Raw genomic sequence first — 25,168 nt, 5'->3', positions numbered from 1 at the left:
TTATTCATGAGTACCAACATTTTGGTAACTAAGAAACTTCTCCATATACACGAGTTTTTGCATTTTTTGCCTTGTGGTTCTTGTGAAACTATAAAACACTCATTATTCACGTTTCTCGTAATGTCCTTTTGTTTCCCAATATATAGTGCTTTGCATCCTTTTTCGCGTTTTTTGTAGGTAACAAGATTAAAAACACTCAAAATATACCATTTCGGTAGTATTGTATTTCTTCATATTTGTTGGTTTGCATCCGTTTTAGCGTTTTTCTACCTAAAACACAGAAAAGACACGTTTTCAGTATTTTGTTTTGGATTCTCATATAGAGTGACTTCCATATTATTTATCGTTTTGATGCCTAACAAGCTGAAAATCACTCAAAAGACAGGTTTCTGGTAAAGTCGTTTAATTTCCTCATATAGGTGGCTTTGCATGCACTTTAGGGTTTGGTAAATAACAGTCCGTAAAAAAGCTAAAATTAACTTTTTTGATAATGTTCTTTTATCACATAATTGCCCTGAATTTTGCCAGAATTTGGCATCTCGGTACTTATGAAGATGAATAAAAAAATAAAAAAAGTTTTTCTATTTATTTATTTATTTATTTATTTTTCTGAATAAAGAGTGTTACTTGTGGGTTTTAGCTTTTTGGTTGTTAAGGAACTGGAAAACACTCATAATACACGTTTCTCGTAATATCCTTTCCTTTCCCAAACATAAGGTTCTTTGCATGTATTTAAGCGTTTTTTATAGATCACATGATTAAAAAACACCTAAAATACCTGTTGTTGGTTATGTTATTTTGTTTCTATATAAAGTGTGTTTTGCATTAGTTTTAGCGCATATAAGGAGCTGAAAAACACTTAAAGGTAAGTTCTTGGTAAACGTTGGTTTTATTCCATGTAATGTGATTGCCCTACTTTTTAGTGCTTTATTTCCTAACACTCTCAAAAACACTCAAAAGTCACTTTTCTGGTAATGTCGTTTTTTTCCCACATAAAGCTATATTCGCATGGAATTTCGTTTTTTTTTTAACTAAGAATGTGAAATAACACTCAAAATACACGCATTTAGTAAGGTTGTTTTGTTTTTCTATTAAGAGTTTTATTCATGAGTTTCAGCATTTTCGTATCTAAGAAACTTCTCCATATATACGAGTTTTTGTGTTTTTTTGCCTTGTTGATCTTGTGAAACTATAAAACACTCATTATACACGTTTCTCGTAATGTCCTTTTGTTTCCAATATAGAGTGCTTTGCATGCATTTTCGCGTTTTTTTTTTGTAGGTAACAAGTTCAAAAACACTCAAAATATACGTTTTTGGGGATGTTTTTCTATTTCTTCGTATTGGTTGGTTTGCATCCGTTTTAGCGTTTTTCTACGTAAAACACTGAGAAGACATGTTTTCAGTAATTTTGTTTTGGATTCCCATATTGAGTTACTTTAATGGTATTTATCGTTTTGGTGCCTAACATGCTAAAAAACAGTCAAAAGACAGGTTTCTTGTAAAGTCGTTTAATTTTCATATATAGATGGCTTTGCATGCACTTTAGGGTTTGGTACATAACAGTCCGAAAAAAATCTAGAATTAACTTTTTTGATAATGTTCTTTTTTCCACATAATTTCCCTGAATTTTGCCAGAAGTTTGGCATCTTGGCACCTATAGAGATGAATAACAAAAAAAAAATGCTATATTTTTATGTATATATTTTTTTCTCTATAAAGAGTGTTATTTGTGGGTTTTAGCTTTTTAGTACTTAAGGAACTTAAAAACACTCATAATGCACGTTTCTCATAACGTCCTTTCGTTTCCTAAATATAGGGTTCTTTGCATGTATTTAAGCGTTTTTATAGGTAACATGATCAAAAACACTCAAAATACATGTTTTTTGTAATGTTTTTTCTGTTTCTCCATAAAGGGTGTTTTGCATGCGTTTTAGCGTTTAAATATGTAAGGAGCTGAAAAACACTTAAAGGCAAGTTCTTGGTAAAATTTGGTTTTATTTCCATGTAATGTGATTGCCCTGCTTTATAGTGCTTTATTGCCTAACACGCTCAAAAACACTCAAAAGATACTTCTGGTAATGTCATTTTTTTTCCACATAAAGCTAGTTTCGCATGCAATTTGGGGTTTTGGTAACTAAGAATGTGGAAAACACTCAAAATACACGCATTTGGTAAGGTTGTTCTGTATCTCAATTAAGAGTGTTATTCATGAGTTTCAGCGTTTTGGTACCTAAGAATCTGAAAAACACTCATAATGCACGTTTCTCGTAATGTTGCTCTTTTTGTTCATATAGGGTGCTTTGCATGCATTTTGGCATTTTTTTTTCACGTAATAGCTGAAAAATACTTAAAATACACGCTTTTGGTAATAAGAACATAAGAACATAAGAAATAAGTAAATCTGCAAGAAGAATCTGTTATTATTGACTCCATTATTTTACATTCAACAGAAGTTAAGCTGACAGGTTAGACGTTAAAGTTTTATCTCCTTTCTTAAAGGTAGGTACTATATTCGCCTGCCTCCGAATTACCGATACCTCACATGACTAAAGTGATTTCCTAAAGACAGAAACTAACAGATTACTTATAACCTTTTTCCTTTCTTTAAATACTGTGGAATATTTTTCATCTGGTCCTGGTGACTTGAACTTTTCAACTTATCTATCTCCTGTTCCACTATCTCTTTTAGTTATGGTAATATCTGTCAGCTTCTCATCCTCTTCTACTCTAAATATCTTCTCACTATTCGGCAAATCCTGCATGTTTTCCTGGGCAAAGACAATTAAAAAATACTCGCTCACAATTTTACTAATCTCCTCTCAACAACTAATCAGGTCCCATTCTGCATTAGTTATTACATTATTCGTGTATTGTTTCTCTATTCTTCGTCTTATATGCCTGATAAAATCCCTTGAGGTCCATCTTCGCTTGGCTGGCTTCCTTAAATTCATAACTATTTTTAGCTTTCCTTGTTAAACTTCTGACTTTTCTAATTCATTATATTATGGCCTTAAAACCACTTCCCTTGTCTTTAATCTCATATATACTTCTCCTTCGCCCTATGTAGGGTTTTAACCTCAGTCATCCATTTAGGACCATTCTTCTGTGATCTTATTCTTCTGTAAGTGATGTTCCCTAACTTTCCTGAATGTAATTTATCAACGAAATATTTATTTCGCTTCTCCATAAAGGGTGTTTTGCATGGGTTTTAGCGTTTCTGTGCATAAGAACCACGTTTTTAGTAATATTGTTTTGTATTCCTTTATAGAGTGCTTTCCATGTTTTTTAGCGTTCTGGTGTCTAACACGTTGAAAAACACTCAAAAGGCACGTTGATGATAATGTCGTTTCGTTTCCCGATAAAGGGGACTTCCAATGCATTTTGTCTTTTGGTACTTAACAATATGAAAAAGAGTTTAAGTAAAAGTTTTCGGTAGAGTTGTTTTTCCATATAAAGTGCTAATCATGTGTTTTTGAGTCTTGGTACCTAAAAAGCGCAAAATCTCTCATAATACACTTTTCTCGTAATGTCCTTTGTTTTCTCCACGTAGGATGCTTTGCGTGTAATTTGTCATTTTTTGTACTTAACAAGCACAAAAACAATCAAAATACAAGTTTTTGGTAATGTTATTCTGTTTCTCCATAAAGGTTGTTTTGCATGCGTTTCAGCGATTTCGCACGTAAGAAGGTCAAAAACACTCTAAAGATACTTTCTTGGTAATGTTATTTTATATTGCCAAATAGGGTGCTTTCAATGCTTTTTAGCATTTTGATTCCTAACACTCAAGTTTCCTGTAATATAGTTTTGCTTCTTCATATAGAGATCTGCATGCATTATGATGTTTTGCTACATAATATGAGAAACGCTCAAAATAAAGGTTTCAGATAATGTTGTTCTTTTTCTCTATATAGGGTGCTATTCATGCGTTTTATCGTTTTGGTACTTAGGAAGCTCAAAAACACTAATAAAATTTTTTTCTCCTAATGTCTTTCTATTTCCCCATATAGGATGCTTCGTATGTATTTTGACGTTTTGGTACATAACAAGGTAAAAAAAAAAAAATACACGTTTTTGATAAGGTTTTTCTATTTGGTAAGGTTATTCGTGTTTGTTGCACGTGTTTTAGCGTTTTGGTAAGTAAAAAGTTTAAAACACTTAAAAGACATGCTTATTATTTTGCATTTCTATATAAGGTGCTTTCTATGCTATTTAGCATTTATGTGAAAAACACATAAAAACACATTTCTTACATTATTGTTAAATTTTCTCGTATAGCGAGCAAGCATTATGGTGTTTTGCTACCTGACAATGTGAAAAACATTCAAATTACACGATTTTGGTAATTTGTTTCTCTTTCTCCATATAGTGTGCTACTCATTTATTTTAGCGTTTTGGTACCTAAGAAGCTAGAAAAAAAATTCATAATACACGTTTTTTGTTATGTCCTTTCATTTCCTCATATAGGGTCTTTTTGGTGCTTTGGTACCTAACAGGGTGTTTGCATGTATTTTGACATTTTAGTTCGTAAGAACCTTAAAAAAAAAAAACACTCCAAAGACACGTTTTAGTAAAGTTGTTTTGTATTCCCCTATAGGGTGATTTCGTTGCTTCTTACTGATTTGGTGCCTAACACGCACAAAAAAAATAACAAAAGACAAGTTTCTAGTGATTTCGTTTCGTTTCTTCATATAGGTTGCTTTATATGCATGTTTGCGTTTTGGTAATTATCAATGTAAAAAAATACACGTTTTTGGTAAGGTTGTTGTTTTTCTTCAGAGGACTATTGAAGCTTCTTACTGATTTGGTACTTAGGAAAGTAATAAAAAAAAATAACGTAACAAACGTTTCTCGTAATGTCCTTTCATTTCCATATGCAGGGTGTTTTGTTTGATGATAGGCGATTTTGTACATAATACGCTCAAAGACACTCAAAATGCCCGTTTTTGGTAAATGTATTCTGTTTCTCTATATAGGGTATTTTCATGCGTTTTTAATGTCGTTTCATATATCTATTTCTCCATATAGGGTGTTATTCATGCGTTTTACCCTTTTGATACTAAGAAGGTCAAAAACACTCATAATACACGTTTCTCGTAATGACTTCATTTTTCCCATATAGAGTATTTTCGATTCATTTAGGCGTTTTTTATGTAACAATCTTACAAAACACTCAAAATACTTGTTTTTGGTAATGTTATTCTGTTTCTCCATAAAGGATGTTTTCTATGTTTTTTTTTTTTTTTTTTATCGTTTTGGTACGTAGGACACTCAAAAGAAACGTTTTCTTAATGTTGTTTTGTATTCCCATATCAGGTGATTTGTATGTTTTTTAGCATTTTTGTGCCTAACACGCTGAAGAACATATTTTAGATACGTTTCTGAAATTTCGTTTCCTTTCCCCAAATAGGGGGCTTTACATGCATTATGGCGTTTTGATTCATAACAATGTAAAAACACTGAAAATTTACGTTTTTGGTAATGTTATTACATATAGAGTGTTATTCATGCATTTTAGCGACTTCGTATCTAATAAGTAAAAAAAAAAAAACACCAATAGTACACATTTTAATAACGTCTTTTCATTTTCCCATTTAAGATATTATATATGCATTTTGGCGTTTTTCTACTTAACTAACTCAGAAACACTCGAAATATTTGTTTTTGATATCATTTCTCCATGTTTTTTTTTTCATGCGATTTAGCGTTTCGGTACGTAAAAAAGTAAAAAATAATGAAAACACACGTTTATGGTAAAGTTGCTTTGTTTTCCTTTATAGGGTGCTTTCCATGCTTTTTAGCGTTTTGGTGCCTAGCACGCCAATAAACATTCCAAAGGCACTTTTCAGGAAATCGCATTTCCTTTCCTCATATAGGGTACAAAAACATGTATTAGTAGTGTTTTCGAAAACGCCAAAGTGCATGCAAAGTAAGCTATACGGGAGAAACAAAACGTGTCTTTTGAATGTTTTCAGCTGTTTACGTACCAAAACACTAAAATGCAGGGAAAAGAAACTTCATGGAGAAACAAAATACTATTGCCAAAAACGTGTATTTTGAATGTTTTTTAAGCTTATTACGTACCAACACGCAAAAATTCATCCATTTCATTTTATTTCGGTGCTTTTCAACGTTAACACCAAAACTCTAAAGAGCATGGAAGACACTCTATATAGAAATCAAAACAACATTATCAAAATGGTGTCTTTTGAGTGTTTTTGAGCTTCTTACGTTCCAAAATGCTAAAAACGATAAATAGCCTTTATCGGGAGACATTACCAAAAACGTATGATTTAAACGTTTTCCAGCTTTTTAGAAACCAAAACGCCTTAATATATGTACTAATCACGTGTTTCAGTATTTTATTACCTAAGAAGCTCAAAAACACTTATAATATACGTTTTTGGTAATGTTTTTCTGTTTTTCATATATGGTATTCTGTGTAGATTGTCGTACCTAACATGAGGAAAACACCCATTTTTTTGGTTAATGCTTTTTTCTCCATATAGAGTGATATTCGCGTGGTTTAGTGTTTTCGTACATAAGAAGTTAAAAAACACTCATAATAATATTTTTTCTTAATAACTTTTAGTTTGTCAATGTCCGTTAATTTGTGTGCATTTTGGCGTTTTCGTACCCAACAAGCTCAAAAAAACTCAAAACACACATTTTTGGTAATGTTCTATTTCACCATAAAGGATGTTTTGCACGCTTTTTAGAAATTTGGTACGTAAGAAGCTCAAAAACATTCAAAAGACACGTTTTCGATATTATATATATATATATATATATATATATATATATATATATATATATATATATATATATATATATATATATATATATATATATATATATATATATATATATATATATTTTTTTTTTTTTTTTTTGTTGGGGTTGGTTTCTATTATGCTCAAAACACTGAAATGACACGTTTCCGGTAATATAATTTTTTTACATCAAATAGTGTGCTGTCTGCATTTTGGCGTTTTGGTAGCTAATGATCGGGAAAACTCTCAAAAAACACGTTTATAGTAATGTCCTCTTTCTCCATAAAGGGTGTTTTTCATGCGTTTTAGAGTTTTAGTACGTAAGAAACTGAAAAACACTCAAAAGTTTTTGTTAATATTGATTGCTTTTCCTATACAGGTTGTCTTGCATGCACTTTGGTGTTTTTGTATCTAACAAGCTCAAAAACACTCAGCTTACAAGTTTTTCGTAATGTTGGTCTGTTTCTTTATGTATGGTGTTCACTATGCTTTTAGGCGTTTTGGTATCTATCATGGGGAAAAAACTCATAAAGTACGCTTTTGGTAATGTTGTTTTGTTTCTGCAAATATAGTATTATTTACGTGTTTTAAACTTTTGGTATCTATGAAGCTGAAAAAGACATAATACACCTTTATGTTAATATCGTTTCATTTACCTATATAGGGTAATTTGCATACATTTTGGCGTTTTGTTACCTAACAAGCTAAAAAAATTTCAGAACATACGTTTTTGCTAATACTGTTTCGGACATCTTTTATCGTTTTGTTACGTAAGAAGCTCAAAAACACTCGATTTTGTTAAGGTTATCTCGTTTTCCCATATAGGGTGTTTTCCTTGCTTTTTAAGCGTTTTGCTGCCTAATATGCTCAAAACACCTAAATGACAAGTTTCTGGTGATGTTTTGCTACTGGTTTTGTTAATTTTTTTTCCCTCATATAGAGTAATATTCACGTGTTTTAGTGTTTTGGTACATAAAAAAAAATATATTAATAAAAACACTCATAATACACGTTTCTGTTAATATCGTTTCGTTTCCTCAAATAGGGTCCTTTGCATGCAATATGGGGTTTATGGGGCAATATGGGTACCTAACAAGTTAAAAGACTGAGATAAGAATTTTTTGCTAAAATTTCCCATAAATGTTTCTTTGCTCACATTTTAGTGTTTTGTACTCTCAAAAACACTAAAAAGAAACGTTTTTGACAATGTTGTTTCCTTTTCTCATATAGAACTATTTCCATGCTTTTTAGCTTTTTGTTGTCTAATTTGCTCGAAAATTTCCAAATGGCACGTTGCAGGTACTATCTTTTAGTTACTCCAGACAAGGTATTCTACATGCATTCTGTCGTTTTGGTACCTAACTTAAAAACACTTAAAACACACGTTTTTTTTTTAATGTTCTATTTCTCAGTAAAGTGCGTTTTCAATCCCTTTTAGAGTTTCGGTACGTACGAAGCTGAAAAACACTCAAAAGATATGTTTTTGGTAATATTTTTTTTTCTTCTTCTATAGGGTGCTTTGCATGTACTTTGGCGTTTTGATAACTCACAAACTCAAAAATATTCATAATACATGTTTGTGATCATGTCGTTCTGTTTCTTCATATAGGATGCTTTATATGTATTTTGGTGTTTTGGTCCCTAACATGGGGAAAAGCACCCATAATACACGTTTTTCGTAATGATGATCTGTTTCTTCATATAGAATGCTATTTACGTGTTTTAGCGTTTCGTTACATAAGAAGCTGAAAAACAGCGTTAATATCTTTTCTTTTCTCCATATCTGAAACTTTGCATGCATTTTGGCGATTACTTATCTAACAAGCTCAAAAACATTCAAACACAAGTTTTTGTTTAGTTTAGTTATCGTTTTGTTACGTAAGAAACTCAAAAGCACACAAAGTACACGATTTTGTTGAAGTTGTTTCATTTTCCTCTATAGGGTATTTTCCATGTTTTTTTTTAACGTTTTGGTGCCTAATACCCTAAAAAAAAACAAAAAAACACCTAAATGACACGTTTTTGGAAATGTCGTTTCGTTACTTAATATAGGCGCTCTGCATGCATTTTGGCGTTTTACTACTTATTACGCTGATAACTCAAAATACACAATGTTGGTATTTTTTATTTCTCCACAAACAGTGTTTTCCATGCGTTTTACCGTTTTAGTACGTAAGTTGAAAAACACTCAACACATTTATATATATATATATATATATATATATATATATATATATATATATATATATATATATATATATATATATATATATATATATATATATATATATATATATATATATATATATATATATATATATATATATATATATATATATATATATATATATATATATATATATATATATATATATATATATATATATCATTATGTTATTTGTGGATTTTAGCTTTTTGGTAGTTAAGGAACTTAAAAACACTCATAATACACGTTTCTCGTAATGTCCTTACGTTTCCCAAACATAAGTTTCTTTGCATGTATTTAAGCGTTTTTATAGATAACATTATCAAAAACACTCAAAAAACATGTTTTTGGTAATGTTATTTTATTTCTCCATAAAGTTTGTTTTCCATGCGTTTTAGCGGTTTGGTATGTAAGGAGCTCAAAAACACATATTGGCAAGTTCTTGATAAGAGTTGGTTTTATTCCCATGTAATGTGATTGCCCTGCTTTTTAGTACTCCATTGCCTAACACGCTCAAAAACAATTAAAAGACACTTCTGGTGATTTCATTTTTTTCCCTCATAAAGCTAATTTTGCATGCTATTTTGGGTATTGCTAACTAGGAATATGAAAAACACTCAAACTACACGCATTTACTAAGGTTGTTCTGTTTCTGAATTAAGATTGTTATTCATGAGTTTTAGCATTTTGGTATCTAAGAAACTTCTTCATATACACGAGTTTTTGTGTTTTTCTATGTAAAACACTGAGAAGATACATTTTCAGTAATTTTGTTTTGGATTCCCATATATTATTTATCGTTTTAGTGCCTAACATGCTGAAAAACACTCAAAAGACAGATTTCTGGTAAGGCCGTTCAATTTCCTCATATAGGAGACTTTGCATGCACTTTAGGGTTTGGTACATAACAGTCCGAAAAAAAAGCTAAAATTAACTTTTTTGATAATATTCTTTTGTTCATATAACTTTCCTGAATTTTCCCAGAATTTTGGCATCTCGGTACCTATGAAGATAAAAAAAAAATTCCTATTTTTTTTTTCTAAACAAGGAGTGTTATTTGTGTGTTTTAGCTTTTTGGTACTTAAAGAACTTAAAAAAAAACACTCATAATACACGTTTCTCGTAATGTCCTTTTGTTTCCCAAACATAATGTTCTTTGCATGTATTTAAGCGTTTTTATAGATAACATGATAAAAAACACCCAAATTACATGTTTTTAGTAATGTTATTCTGTTTCTCCATAAAGTTTGTTTTGCATACGTTTTAGCGGTTTGGTATATAAGGAGCTCAAAAACATTTAAAGGCAAGTTCTTGGTAAAAAATTAAAATGAAAAACACTCAAAATACACGAATTTGGTAAGGTTGTTCTGTTTCTCATGTGTTATTCATGAGTTTCAGCATTTTGGTATCTAAGAAACTTCTCCATATACACGAGTTTTTGCGTTTTTTGCCTTGTTGTTCTTTTGAACTATAATCTATTCATTATACACTTTTCTTGCAATGTCCCTTTGTTTCCCAATATAGAGTGGCTTGTATAAATTTTAGCGTTGTTTTGTAGGTAACAATTTCAAAAACAATCAAAATATACCTTTTTGGTAATGTTTTTTCTATTTCTTGATATTGGTTGGTTTGCATTTATTTTAGCGTTTTTCTACGTAAAACACTGGGAAGACACGTTTTCAGTAATTTTGTTTTCCATTCCCATATAAAGTGAGTTCCTTATTATTTATCATTTTAGTGACTAACATGCTGAAAAAACACTCATAAGACAGATTTGTGGTAAGGTCGTTTAATTTCTTTATATAAGAGGTAGTTTAGGGTTTGGTACAAAACAGTCCAAAAAAAAAGCTAAAATCAACTTTTTTGATAATATTCTCTTATCATATAATTGCCTTGAATTTTCCCAGAATTTTGGCATTTCGGTACCTATGAAGATGAAAAACAAAAACAAAAAATATCCTATTTTTATATTTTTTTATTTATTTATTTTTCTAAATAAAGAGTGGATTTTAGGTTTTTGGTACTTAACAAACTTGAAAACACTCATAATATACGTTTCTCGTAATGTCCTTTTCTTTCCCAAACATAAGGTTCTTTGCATGTATTTAAGCGTTTTTATAGATAACACGATCAAAAACACTCAAAATACATGTTTTTGGTAATTTTATTCTGTTTCTACATAAAGTTTGTTTTACATGCGTTTTAGCGGTTTAGTATATAAGGAGCTCAAAAACACTTAAATGCATGATCTTGATAAAAATTGTTTTTTTTCAAATGTAATGTGATTGTCCTGCTTTTTAGTGCTTTATTGCCTATCAGGCTCAAAAACACTCAAAAGACATTATTCTGGTAATGTCATTTTTTTCTCACATAAAGCTGGTTTCGCATGCAATTTGGGGTTTTGGTAACTAAGAATGTGAAAAGCTCTCAAAATACACGCATTTAGTAAGGTTGTTCTGTTTCTCAATTAGGAATGTTATTCATGAGTTTCAGCATTTTGGTATATAGGAAAATTCTCCATATCCATATGTTTTTTCCGTTTTTTGCCTTTTGGTTCTTTTGAACTATAAAACACTCATTATACACTTTTCTTGCAATGTCCTTTAATTTCCTAATATAGAGTGCTTTGCATCAATTTTCATATTATTTGTAGGTAACAAGCTCAAAAAAACTCAAAATATACCTTTTTGGTAATGTTTTTCTATCTTTTTTATATTAGTTGGTTTGCATCCGTTTTACGGTTTTCTACGTAAAACACTGAGAAGACACGTTTTCAGTAATTTTGTTTTGAATTCCCATATAGAGTGAGTTCCTTATTTATTTATCGTTTTGGTGCCTAACATTCTGAAAAAAAACACTCAAAACACAGATTTCTTTTAAGGTCGTTTAATTTCCTCATATAGGAGGCTTTGCATGCAATTTAGGGTTTGGTATATAACAGTCCGAAAGAAAAGCTAAAATTAACTTTTTTGATAATTTTCTTTTATCATATTATAGCCCGGAATTTTGCCAAAATTTTGGCATCTTGGTACCTATGAAGATGAACAAAAAAATAAATAAATAATCCAATTTTTTTATTTTTTATTTATTTATTTTTCTAAATAAAGAGTGTTATTTGTGGGTTTTAGCTTTTTGGTACTTAAGGAACTAAAAAACACTCATAATACATATTTCTCGTAATGTCCTTTCGTTTCCCAAACATAAGGTTCTTTGCATGTATTTAAGCGTTTTTATAGATAACATGATCAAAAACACTCAAAATACATGTTTTTGGTTATGTTATTGTGTTTGTACATAAAAGGTGTTTTGCATGCGTTTTAGCGTTTTGGTATGTAATGAGCTCAAAAACACCTAAAGGCAAGTTCTTGGTAAAAGTTGGTTTTTATTCCTATGTAATGTGATTGCACTGCTTTTTAGTGGTTTATTGCCTAACACGCTCAAAAACACTCGAAAGACATTTTCTGGTAATATTATTTTTTTCCTACATCAAGCTAGTTTCGCATGGAATTTGGGGTTTTGGTAACTAAGAATGTGAAAAACACTCAAAATACACAATTTGGTAAGGCAGTTCTGTTTTTCGATTAAAAGTGTTATTCATGCATTTCATCATTTTGGTATGTAACAAACTTTTCTATATACACGAGTTTTTGCGTTTATTGCCTTGTGGTTCTTGTGAAACTATTAAACACTCATTTTTTCTCATTTCTCGTAATGTTCTTTTGTTTCCTAATATAGAGTGCTTTCCATCCATTTTTGCATTTTTTTGTAGGTAACACGCTTATTCTACTTCTTCATATTAGTTGGTTTGCATCCGTTTTAGCGTTTTTCTTTGTAAATCTCCGAAAAGACTCGTTTTCAGTAATACTGTTGAAATTGCTTCTGGTACAGGTTTAAGGTAAAGTCGTGTAATTTTCCCATAAAGGTGGCTTTGCATGCACTTCAGAGTTTGTTACATAACTGCGGAAAAAAGCTAAAATTATTTTTTTTTGTTAATTCTTTTTCTTTACGAAATTTCCCTGAATTTTGCCAGAATTCTAGCATCTCGGTACCTGTGAAGATGAATAACAACAACAAAAAAAATTATTCAATTTTTATAAATTTTTTTTTCTCTATAAAGAGTGTTATTTGAGTGTATTAGCTTTTTGGTACTTAAAGAACCTAAAAACTCTCATAATACATAATTTTCGTAATATCCATTCATTTCACAAACATAGGGTTCTTTACATGTATTTAAGCGTTTTTATAGGTAACATCATCAAAAACACTGAAATTCATGTTTTTAGTAATATTATTTTGTTTCTCCATAAAGGGTGTTTTGCATGTGTTTTATCGTTTTCTTATGTAAGGAGTTAAAAACACTTAAAGGCATGTTTTTGGTAAAAGTTGGTTTTATTCCCATGTAATGTGATTGTTCTGCTTTTTAGTGCTTTGTTGCATATCACGCTCTAAAGCACTCATAAGACACTATTCTGGTAATGTCATTTTTTCCCACATAAAACTAGTTTCGCTTGTAATTTCGGATTTTCGTAACTAAGAATGTGAAAAACACTAAAAATACTCACATTTGGTAAGATACTTCTGTTTCTTAATTAAAACTCTAATTCATGAGTTTCAGCATTTTGGAATGTAAGAAACTTCTTTATATACACGAGTTTTTGCGGTTTTTGCCTTGTGGTTCTTATGAAACTATAAAACACTCATTATACTCGTTTCTCGTAATGTCCATTTCCTTCCCAATATAGAATGCTTTCCATCCATTTTCGCGTTTTTTGTAGGTAATAATTTCAAAAACTCAAAATATACCTTTTTGGTAATGTTATTCTATTTCTTCATTTTGGTTGGTTTGCATCCATTTTAGCGTTTTCTACGTAAAACACCGAAAAGACACGTTTTCAGTAATTTTGTTTTGAATTCCCATATAGATTGACTTTCTTGGGTTTTATCGTGTTGGTTCCTAACATGCTGAAAAACACTCATAAGACAGTTTTTTGGCAAAGACGTTTAATTTCCCCATATAGGTGGCTTTGCATGCACTTTAAGGGTTTGGTACATAAGAGTCTGAAAAAAAAGCTAAATTTAACTTTTTTGATAATGTTCTTATTTCATATAATTTCCTGAACTTTGCCCGAATTTTGGCACCTCGTTACCTGTGAAGATGAATAAGAATGAAAAAAAAAATATGATAATTTTTTTTTTATTTATTTATTTTTTCTCAATAAAGAGTGTAATTTGTGGCTATTAGCTTTTTCGTACTTAATGAACTTAAAAACACTCATAATACACGTTTCTCGTAATGTCCTTTCATTTCCCAAAAATAGCGTTTTTTGCATGTATTTAAGCGTTTTTATTGGTAACATGATCAAAAACACTCACAATACATGTTTTTGGTAATGTTATTCTGTTTCACCATAAAGTGTATTTTCCATGCATTTTAGTGTTTTGGTATATAAGGAGCTCAAATACACTTAAAGGCAAGTTCTTCTTAAAATTGGTTTTATTCCAATGTAATGTGATTCCCCTGCTTTTTAGTGCTTTATTGCCTAACACGCTGAAAACACACAAAAGACATTTTTCTGGTAATGTCATTTTTTTCCCACATAAAGCTGGTTTCGCATGCAATTTGGGGTTTTGGTAACCAAGAATGTGAAAAGCACGCAAATTACACGCATTTAGTAAGATTGTTCAGTTTCTCAATTAAGAGTGTTGTTCCAGATTTTCAGCATTTTGGAATGTAAGAAACTTCTCTATATACAAGAGTTTTTGCGTTTTTTGCCTTGTAGTTCTTGTGAAACTCTAAAACACTCATTATACACGTTTCTCTTAATGTCCTTTTGCTTCCCAATATAGAGTGCTTTCCATCCATTTTCGCGTTTTTTGTAGGTAACAATTTCAAAAACACTCAAAATATACCTTTTTGGTAATGTTATTATATTTCGTCATATTGGTTGGTTTGCATCCGTTTTAGCGTTTTTCTACGTAAAACACCGAAAACACACGTTTTTTAGTAATTTTGTTTTGGATTCCCATATAGATTGACTTCCATGTTATTTATCGTGTTGGTTCGTAACATGCTGAAAAACACTCATAAGACCGTTTTCTGGCAAAGACGTTTAATTTCCCCATATAGGTGGCTTTGCATGCACTTTAGGGGTTTGGTACATAACAGTACAAAAAAAAAACTAAATATAACTTTTTTTATAATGATCTTATTTCACATAATTTCCTGAATTTTGCCCAAAATTTGGCATTTCGGTACCTGTGAATATGAATTCGAAAGAAAAAAAAATGTATTTTTTTTTATTTATTGTTTCTCAATAAAGAGTGTTATTTGTGGCTTTTACCTTTTTGGTAATTAATGAACTTAAAAACACTCATAATACATTTCTCGTAATCTTCTTTCATTTCCCAAAAATAGTGTTCTTTGCATGTATTTAAGCGTTTTTATTGGTAACATGATCAAAAACACTCAAAATACATGTTTTTGGTGATGTTATTCTGTTTAACCATAAAGAGTGTTTTGCATGCGTTTTAGTGTTTTGGTATATAAGGAGCTCAAAAATACTTAAAGGCAAGTTCTTGGTAAAAATGCGATTTCCTCCAATGTAATGTGATTGCCCTCCTTTTTAGTGCTTTATTGGTAACATGATCAAAAACACTCAAAAGACATTTTTCTGGTAAAGTCTTTTTTTTTCCCACAAATCTATTTTCGCATGAAATATCGTTTTTGGTAACTAAGAATATGAAAAGCACTCAAAATACACGCATTTGTTATGGTTGTTCTGTTTCTCAATTAAGAGTGTTATACATGAGTTTTAACTTTTTTGTATCTAGGAAACCTCTCCATACACACGAGATTTTGCGTTTTTTGCCTTGTGGTTCTTTTGAACTATAAAACACTCATTATACACTTTTCTTGCAATGTCCTTTTGTTTCCCAATATAGAGTGCTTTGCATCAATTTTCACGTATTTTGTAGGTAACAAGCTGAAAAACACTCAAAATATATCTTTTTAGTAATGTTTTTCAATTTCTTGATATTGGTTGCTTTGCATCCGTTTTAGCGTTTTTCTACGTAAAACACTGAAAAGACACGTTTTCAGTAACTTTGTTTTGGATTTCCATATAGAGTGAGTTCCTTATTATTTATCGTTTTAATGCCTAACATGCTAAAAAAACATTCAAAACACAGATTTCTGGTAAGGTCGTTTAATTTCCTATTCTAGGAGGCTTTGCATGTACTTTAGGGTTTGGTACATAACAGTCCGAAAAAAAAAGCTGAAATTAACTTTTTTGATAATATTCTTTTATTGCCAGAATTTTGGCATCTCGGTACCTATGAATATGAAAAAAAAATTAAATATTCCTATTTTTTTATTTTTTTATTTTTTTTTTATTTTCTAAATTAAGAGTTTTATTTGTGGGTGTTAGCTTTTTGCTACTTAAGGAAACTAAAAAAACACTCATAATACAAGTTTATCGTAATGTCCTTTTGTTTCCCAAATATAATGTTCTTTGCATGTATTTAAGCGTTTTTGCAGATAACATGATCAAAAACATTCAAAATCCAATTTTTTGGTAATGTTGTTCTGTTTCTCCATAAAGTTTGTTTTGCATGCGTTTTAGCGGTTTGGTATATAAGGAGATCAAAAACACTTAAACGCAAGTTTTTGGTATAAATTGGTGTTATTCCAATGTAATAAGATTGCCCTGCTTTTTAGTGCTTTATATCCTATCACGCTCAGAAACACTTAGAGGACACTTTTCTGGTAATGTCATTTTTTTCTCACATAAAGGTTGTTTAGCATGCAATTTGGGGTTTTGGTAACTAAGAATGTGAAAAGCACTCAAAATACACACATTTAGTAAGGTTGTTCTGTTTCTCAATTAGGAGTGTTATTCATGAGTTTCAGCCTTTTGGTATCTAGGAACCTTCTCCATATACACGAGTTTTTGTTTTTTGCCTTTTTGTAGGTAAAAAGATCAAAAACACTCAAAATATACCTTTCTGGTAATGTTTTTCTATTTCTTGATATTGGTTGGTTTGCATCCGTTTCAGGGTTTTTTCTACGTAAAACACAAAAAACACGTTTTCAGCAATTTTGTTTTGGATTCTCATATAGAGTGAGTTCCTTATTATTTATCGTTTTGGTGCCTAACATGCTGAAAAACACTCAAAAAACAAATTTCTGTTAAGATCGTTTAATTTCCTTAAATAGGAGTGTTTGGATGCACTTTAGGGTTTGGTACATAACAGTCGGAAAAAAGCTAAAACTAACTTTTTTGATAATTTTCTTTTATCATATAAAAGTCCTGAATTTTCCCAGAATATTGGCATCTCGGTACATATGAAGATGAATAACAAAAAAAAATCCTATTTTTTTCATTTTTTTACTTTTTTTTTCTAAATAAAGAGTGTTATTTGTGGGTTTTAGCTTTTTGGTACTTAAGGAAATTAAAAACACCTATAATACACATTTCTCGTAGTGTCCTTTCGTTTCGCAAACATAAGGTTCTTTGCATGTATTTGAGCGTTTTTATATATAACATGATCAAAAACACTCAAAATACATGTTTTTGGTAATCTTATTTTGTTTCTCAATAAAAGGTGTTTTGCATGCATTTTAGCGTTTTGGTATGTAATGAGCTCAAAAACACTTAAAGGCAAGTTCTTGGTAAAAGTTGTTTTTATTCCCATGTAATGTGATTGCCCTGCTTTTTAGTGCTTTATTGCCTAACACGCTCAAAAACACTCAAAAGACACTTTTCTGTTAATATCATTATATGAAATAAGAACATTATCAAAAAAGTTAAATTTAAAGTTTTTTTTCGGACTGCTATGTAACAAACCCCTAAATTGCATGCAAAGCCACCTATATATGGAAATTAAACGTCTTTGCCAGAAAACTGTCTTATGAGTGTTTTTCAGCATGTTTGGAACCAACACGATAAAACCCAAGGAAGTCAATCTATATGGGAATCCAAAACAAAATTATTGAAAACGTGTCTTTTCGGTGTTTTACGTAGAAAAGGCTAAAACGGATGCAAACCAACCAAAATAAAGAAATAGAATAACATTACCAAAAAGGTATATTTTGAGTGTTTTTGAAATTGTTACCTACAAAAAACGCGAAAATGGATGGAAAGCACTCTATATTGGGACACAAAAGGCAACAAAAAGTCACCAAAACGATAAATAATATGAAAGTCACTCTATATGGAAATCCAAAACAAAATTACTGGAAACGTGTCTTTTAAAAGATTTACGTAGAAAAACGCTAAAACGGATGCAAACCAACCAACATGAAGAAATAGAATAACATTACCAAAAAATATATTTTGTGTTTTCTTGAGCTTGTTACATAAAAAAAACGCGAAAATATATGCAAAGCACTCTATATATAAGGAAAAAAAAAAAAACGTAACGAGAAACGTGTATAAAGAGTGTTTTATAGTTTCACCAGAATCACAAGGCAAAAAACGCAAAAACTCGACTATATGGAGAAGTTTCTAAGATACCAAAATACTGAAACTCATGAATAACACTCTTAATCAAGAAACAGAACAACCTTACTTAATGCGTGTATTTTGAGTGTTTTTTTACATTCTTAGTTACCAAAACCTCAAATTCCATGCGAAACTAGCTTTATGTAGGAAAAAAATCACATTACCAGAAAAGTGTCTGAGTGTTTTTGAGCGTGTTAGGCAATAAAGCACTAAAAAGCAGGGCAATCACATTACACGGGAATGAAACCAACTTTTACGAAGAACTTGCCTTTTAGTGTTTTTGACACGCATTTAGTAAGGTTCCTCTGTTTCTGAATTAAGAGGGTTATTCATGAGTTTCAGCATATACACGAGTTTTTGCGTTTTTTGCCGCGTGTTTTTTTTGAACTATAAATTATTTATTATACACTTTTCTCACAATGTCCCTTTGTTTCCCAATATAGAGTGCTTTGTATCCATTTTCCCGTTTTTTTGTAGGTAACAAGCTCAAAAACACTCAAAATACATATTTTTGGTAAGTTTTTCTGCTTCTTGATATTGCTTGGTTTGAATCAGTTTTAGCGTTTTTCTACTTAAAACACTGGAAAAGACACGTTTTCACTAATTTTCTTTTGGATTCCCACATAGAGTGAGTTCCTTATTTTTTATCGTTTTGGTGCCTAACATTCTGAGAAACATTCAAAAGACAGATTTCTGGTAAGGTCTTTAATTTCCTCATATGGGACGCTTTGCATGTCTCTTCAGTGTTTTTGGACGTGTTACGCAATAAACCACTAAAAGCCAGGGCAATCACATTACATGGGAATAAAACCAAATTTTACCAAAAACTTGTCTTTAAGTGTTTTTGAGCTCCTTACGTACCAAAACGCTAAAACGCATGCAAAATACATTTTATGGAGAAACAGAATTACATTACGAAATATATGTATTTTGAGTGTTTTTGATCATGTTATCTATAAAAACGCTTAAATACATGCAAAGAACCTTATGTTTGGGAAACGAATGAACATTACGAGAAACGTGTATTATGAGTGATTTTTAAGTTCTTTCAGTACCAAAAAGCTAAAACCCACAAATAACACTCATTAGAAAAAAAAATAATAATGAATCAAAAAATAAGAAAATGGGATTTTTTTTAAATTTTTTTTATTCATTTTCATAGGTACCGAGATGCTAAAATTCTGCCAAAATTCAGGGAATTTATGTGGAAAAAAGAACATTACGAAAAAAAGTTGAGTGTTTTTAACATCCTTAGTTACGAAAATGCCAAATTACATGCGAAACTACCTTCATGTGGGAAAAAAAAAGATATTTCCAAAAAAGTGTCTTTTTAGTGTTTTTTAGCGTGATTTGCACCAAAGCACTAAAGAGCAGAACAATCACATTATATGGGAATAAAACCAACTTTTACGAAGAACTTGCCTTTAAGTGTTTTTTAAATCCTTACATACCAAATCGCTAAAACGCATGCAAAACACCCTTTATAGAGAAACAGAATAACATTACCAAAAACATATATTTTGAGTGTTTTTGATCATGTAATCTATAAAAACGCTTAAATACATGTAAAGAACCTTATGTTTGTATAACAAAAGGACATTAAGAAAATCATGTATTATGAGTGTTTTTAAGTTAAGTACCAAAAAGCTAAAACCCACAAAAAACACTCTTTATAGAGAGAAAAAAAAAATTTTGTCATTCATCTTCATAGGTACCGAGATGGCAAAATTCTGGCAAAATTAATGGAAATTTTGTAAAAAAAAAAAAAAAAAAAACATTATATAAAAAAATAATTTTAGCTTTTTTGCGGAGTTATGTACAAACCCTTAAGTGTATGCAAATCCACCTATATGGGGAAATTACACGACTTTACCAGAAACCTGTCTTTTGAGTGTTTTTCAGCAATTTCAACAATATTACTGAAAACGTGTCTTTTCAGTGATTTACGTAGAAAAACGCTAAAACGGATGTAAACTAACCAATATGAAGAAATAGAATAACATTACCAAAAAGATATATTTTTATGTGTTTTTGATCTTGTTACCTACAAAAAATGCAAAAATGGATGGAATGCACTTCATATTAGCGAAGATAAGGACATTACGTGAAACGTGTATGAGTGTTTTATAGTTTGACAAGAACTACAAGGTAAAAAGCTCAAAAACTCGTGTACATAAAAAAAGTTTCTTACATACCAAAAAGCTGAAACTCATGAATAACACTTTTAATTTTGAAACAGAAATACCTTATCAAATGTGTGTAGAAGAAAAGTTTCTTACATACCAAAATGCTGGAACTCATGAATAACACTTTTAATGAAGAAATAGAACAACCTTACTAAATGCCTGTGTTTTGAGTTTTTTTTTCACCTTCTTAGTTACCAAAACCCCAAATTCTATGCAAAACTAGCTTTATGTGGGAAAAAAAAGATATTACCAGAAAAGTGTCTTTTGAGTGTTTTTGAGCGTGTTAGGCAATAAAGCACTAAAAAGCAGGGAAATCACATTACATGGGAATAAAAACAACTTTTACCAAGAACTTGTTTTTGAGCTCATTACATACCAAAACGCTAAAGCGTATACAAAACACCTTTTATGGAGAAACATAATAAAATTACCAAAAAAATAAATTTTGAGGGTTTTCATCATGTTATCTATAATAACGCTTAAATACATACAAAGAACCTTAAGTTTGCGAAACGAAAGGACATTATGAGAAATGTGTATTATAAGTGTTATTAAGTTGCTTAAGTACCAAAAAGTTAAAACCCACAAATAACACTTTATTTAGAAACAAAGTAAAAAAATTAAAAAATAGGATTTTTTTTTTTTTTATTCATCTTCATAGGTACCGAGATGCCAAAATTCTAGGAAAATTCAGGGCTATTATATGATAAAAGAAAATTATTAAAAAAAGTTAATTTTAGCTTTTTTTTCAGACTGTTATATACCAAACCATAAAGTGCATCCAAAGTCTCCTATATGAGGAAATTAAACGACCTTACCAGAAATCTGTTTTTTGAGTGTTTTTCAGCATGTTAGGCACCAAAACGATCAATAATAAGGAACTCACTCTATATGAGAATTCAAAACAAAATTGCTCAAAACGTGTCTTTTCAGTGTTTTACGTAGAAAAACGCTAAAACGGATTGAAACAACCAATATCAAGAAATAGAAAAACATTACCAAAAAGGTATATTTTGAATGTTTTTGAGCTTATTACCTACAAAAAACGGGAAAATTGATGCAAAGCACTCTATATTAGAAAACAAAAGGACTTTGCAAGAAAAGTGTATAATGAGTTTTTATAGTTCAAACGAACCAAAAGGCAAAAAACACAAAAATTCGTGGATATGGAGTAGGTTCCTAGATACCAAAATGCTGAAACTCATAAATAACACTCTTAATTGAGAAACAGAACAACCTTACTAAATGCATGTATTTTTAGTGCTTTTCACATTCTTAGTTACCAAAAATCCCAAATTGCATGCAAAACCACCTTTATGTGAGAAAAAAAATGACATTACCAGAAAAGTGTCTTTTAATTGTTTTTGAGCGTGAGAGGCAATAAAGCACTAAAAAGCAGGGAAATCATACTACATTGGAATAACACCAATTTATACCAAAAACTTACCTTTAAGTGTTTTTGAGCTCCTTATATAACAAACCGCTAAAACGCATGCAAAACAAACTTTACGGAGAAACAGAATAACATTACCAAAAACATGTATTTTGAGTGTTTTTGATCATGTTATCTATAAAAACGCTTAAATATATGCAAAGAACATTATGTTTGGGAAACAAAAGGACATTACGAGAAACGTGTATTATGAGTGTTTTTTTAAGTTCCTTAAGTACCAAAAAGCTAAAACCCACAAATAACACTCTTTATTTAGAAAATAAAAAAATAAAAAAATTTAAAACATAGGAATTTTTTTTCTCTTATTCATCTTCATAGGTACCAAGATGACAAAATTCTGGGAAAATTCAGGGCAATCATATGATAAAACAATATTATCAAAAAGTTAATTTCAGCTTTTTTTTTCGGACTGTTATGTACCAAACCCTAAAGTGCATGCAAAGCTTGCTATATAAGGAAATTAAACGACCTTACAAGAAATCTGTGTTTTGAGTGTTTTTTAACATGTTTGGCACAAAACGATAAATAATAAGGAACTCACTCTTTATGGGAATCCAAAACAAAGTTACTGAAAACGTGTCTTCTCAGTGTTTTACGTAGAAAAACACTAAAACGGATGGAAAGCAACCAATACCAAGAAGTAGAAAAACGTTACTAAAAAGGTATATTTTGAGTGTTTTTGAGATTGTTACCTACAAAAAACGCAAAATTTGATGCAAAGCGCTCTATATTGGGAATGAAAAGGACATTGCAAGAAAAGTGTATAATGAGTGTTTTATAGTTCAAAAGAACCAAAAGGCAAAAAACGCAAAATCTCGTGTATATGGAGAGGTTTCCTAGATACCAAAATGATAAAACTCATGTATAACACTCTTAATTGAGAAACAGAACAACCTTATTGAATGCATGTGTTTTCAGTGCTTTTAACATTCTTAGTTACCAAAACCCCAAATTCCATGCGAAAATCGATTGTGGGAAAAAAAAAAGACTTTACTAGAAAAGTGTCTTTTGAGTATTTTTGAGCGTGATAGGCAATAAACCACTAAAAAGGAGGGCTATAACATTACATTGGAGTAAAACGAATTTTTACCAAGAACTTGCCTTTAATTGTTTTTGAGGTCCTTATATACCAGAACACTAAAACACATGGAAAACAAACTTTATAGTGAAACAGAATAAAATTACCAAAAACATGTATTTTGTGTGTTTTTGATCATGTTACCAATAAAAACGCTTAAATACATGCAAAGAACCCTAATTTTGGGAAACAAAAGGACATTACGAGAAATGTGTATTGAGTGTTTTTAAGTTTATTTAGTACCAAAAAAGGTAAAACCGAGAAATAACACTCTTTATAGAGAAAAACAAATTAAAATAAAGTATATATTTTTTTTAAATTTTTGTTATTCATCTTCATAGGTAGTAAGATGTCAAAATTCCGGCAAAATTCTTTGGGAATCGAAAAAAAATTACTGAAAACGTGTCTTTTCGCTGTTTTACGTAGAAAAACGCTAAAACAGATGAAAACCAACCAATATGAAGAAATACAATAACATAACCAAAGAAGTATATTTTGAGTGTTTTTGAGCTTGTTACCTACAAAAAACGCGAAAAAGGATGTAAAGCAGTCCCTATTGGGAAAGAAAAGGACATTACGAGAAACATGTATAATGAGTGTCTTATTATTTTCGGGCAAAAGAACTTTTCGTTCACAAGAACCACAAGGCAAAAAACGCAAAAACTCGTGTTTATAAAGAAGTTTCTTAGATACCAAAATGCTGAAAATCATGAATAACAATCTTAATTAAGAATCAGAACAACATTACCAAATGCATGTATTTTGAGAGTTTTTTCACATTCATCGCAAAACCCTAAAAAGCATGCGAAACTAGTTTTATGTGGGATAAATTACATTACCAGAAGTATCTTTTCAGTGTTTTTGAACGTGTTAGTCAATAAAGCACTGAAAAGCACGGCAATCATATTACACTGGAATAAAACTAACTTTTACCAACAACTTGCCTTGAAGTGTTTTTCAGCTCCTTATATACCAAATCGCTAAAACGCATGTAAAACACTCCTTTATGGAGAAGCAGAATAACATTATCAAAAACAAGTGTTTTGAGTGTTTTTTATCATGTTACCTATAAAAAGGCTTAAATACATGCAAAGATCCCCATATTTGGGAAACGAAAGGACATTAAGAGGAATGTGTATTATGAATGTTTTTAAGTTCCTTAAGTACCAAAACGTTAAAACCTACAAATAACACTCTTTATAAAGAAAAAATAATATACAAAAAAATAGCATTTTTATATTTTATTATTGATGTTCATAGGTACCAAGATGCCAAAATTCTGCCAAAATTTAGGAAAATTTTATGGAAAAAACATTATCGAAAAAGTTAATCTTACCTTTTTTGTCGGAGTTATGTTCCAAACCATAAAGTGTATGCAAAGCCACTTATCTGATAAAATTTAACGACTTTACAAGAAACCTGTCTTTTGAGTGTTTTTCTACATGTTAGGCACCAAAATGATAAATAATATGAAAGTCACTCTATATGGAAATCCAAAACAAAATTACTGAAAACGTGTCTTTTAAAAGATTTACGTAGAAAAACGCTAAAACGGATGCAAGCCAAGCAATATGAAGAAATAGAATAACATTACCAAAAATGTATATTTTGTGTGTTTTTTTAGCTTGTTACATAAAAAAAAAAACGCGAAAATGGATGCAAAACACTCTATATAAGAAAAAATGAGGACATAACGAGAAACGTGTATAATAAGTGTTTTATAGTTTCATCAGAATCACAAGGCAAAAAACGCAAACACTCGACTGTATGGAGAAGTTTCTAAGATATCAAAATACTGAAACTCATGAATAACACTCTTAATAAAGAAACAGAACAACTTTACTAAAAGCGTGTATTTTGAGTGTTTTTTACATTCTTTGTTACCAAAACCCCAAATTCCATGCGAAACTAGCTTTATGTGGGAAAAAAATGATATTACCAGAAAAATGTCTTTGAGTGTTCTTGAGCGT

The sequence above is a fragment of the Scylla paramamosain genome, chromosome 13 (assembly GCF_035594125.1).
Source record: "Scylla paramamosain isolate STU-SP2022 chromosome 13, ASM3559412v1, whole genome shotgun sequence".
In the NCBI taxonomy this organism is placed as follows: Eukaryota; Metazoa; Arthropoda; class Malacostraca; order Decapoda; family Portunidae; genus Scylla; species Scylla paramamosain.
The sequence above is the reverse complement of the archived record's forward strand: the minus strand, read 5'-3'. Positions refer to the sequence as shown.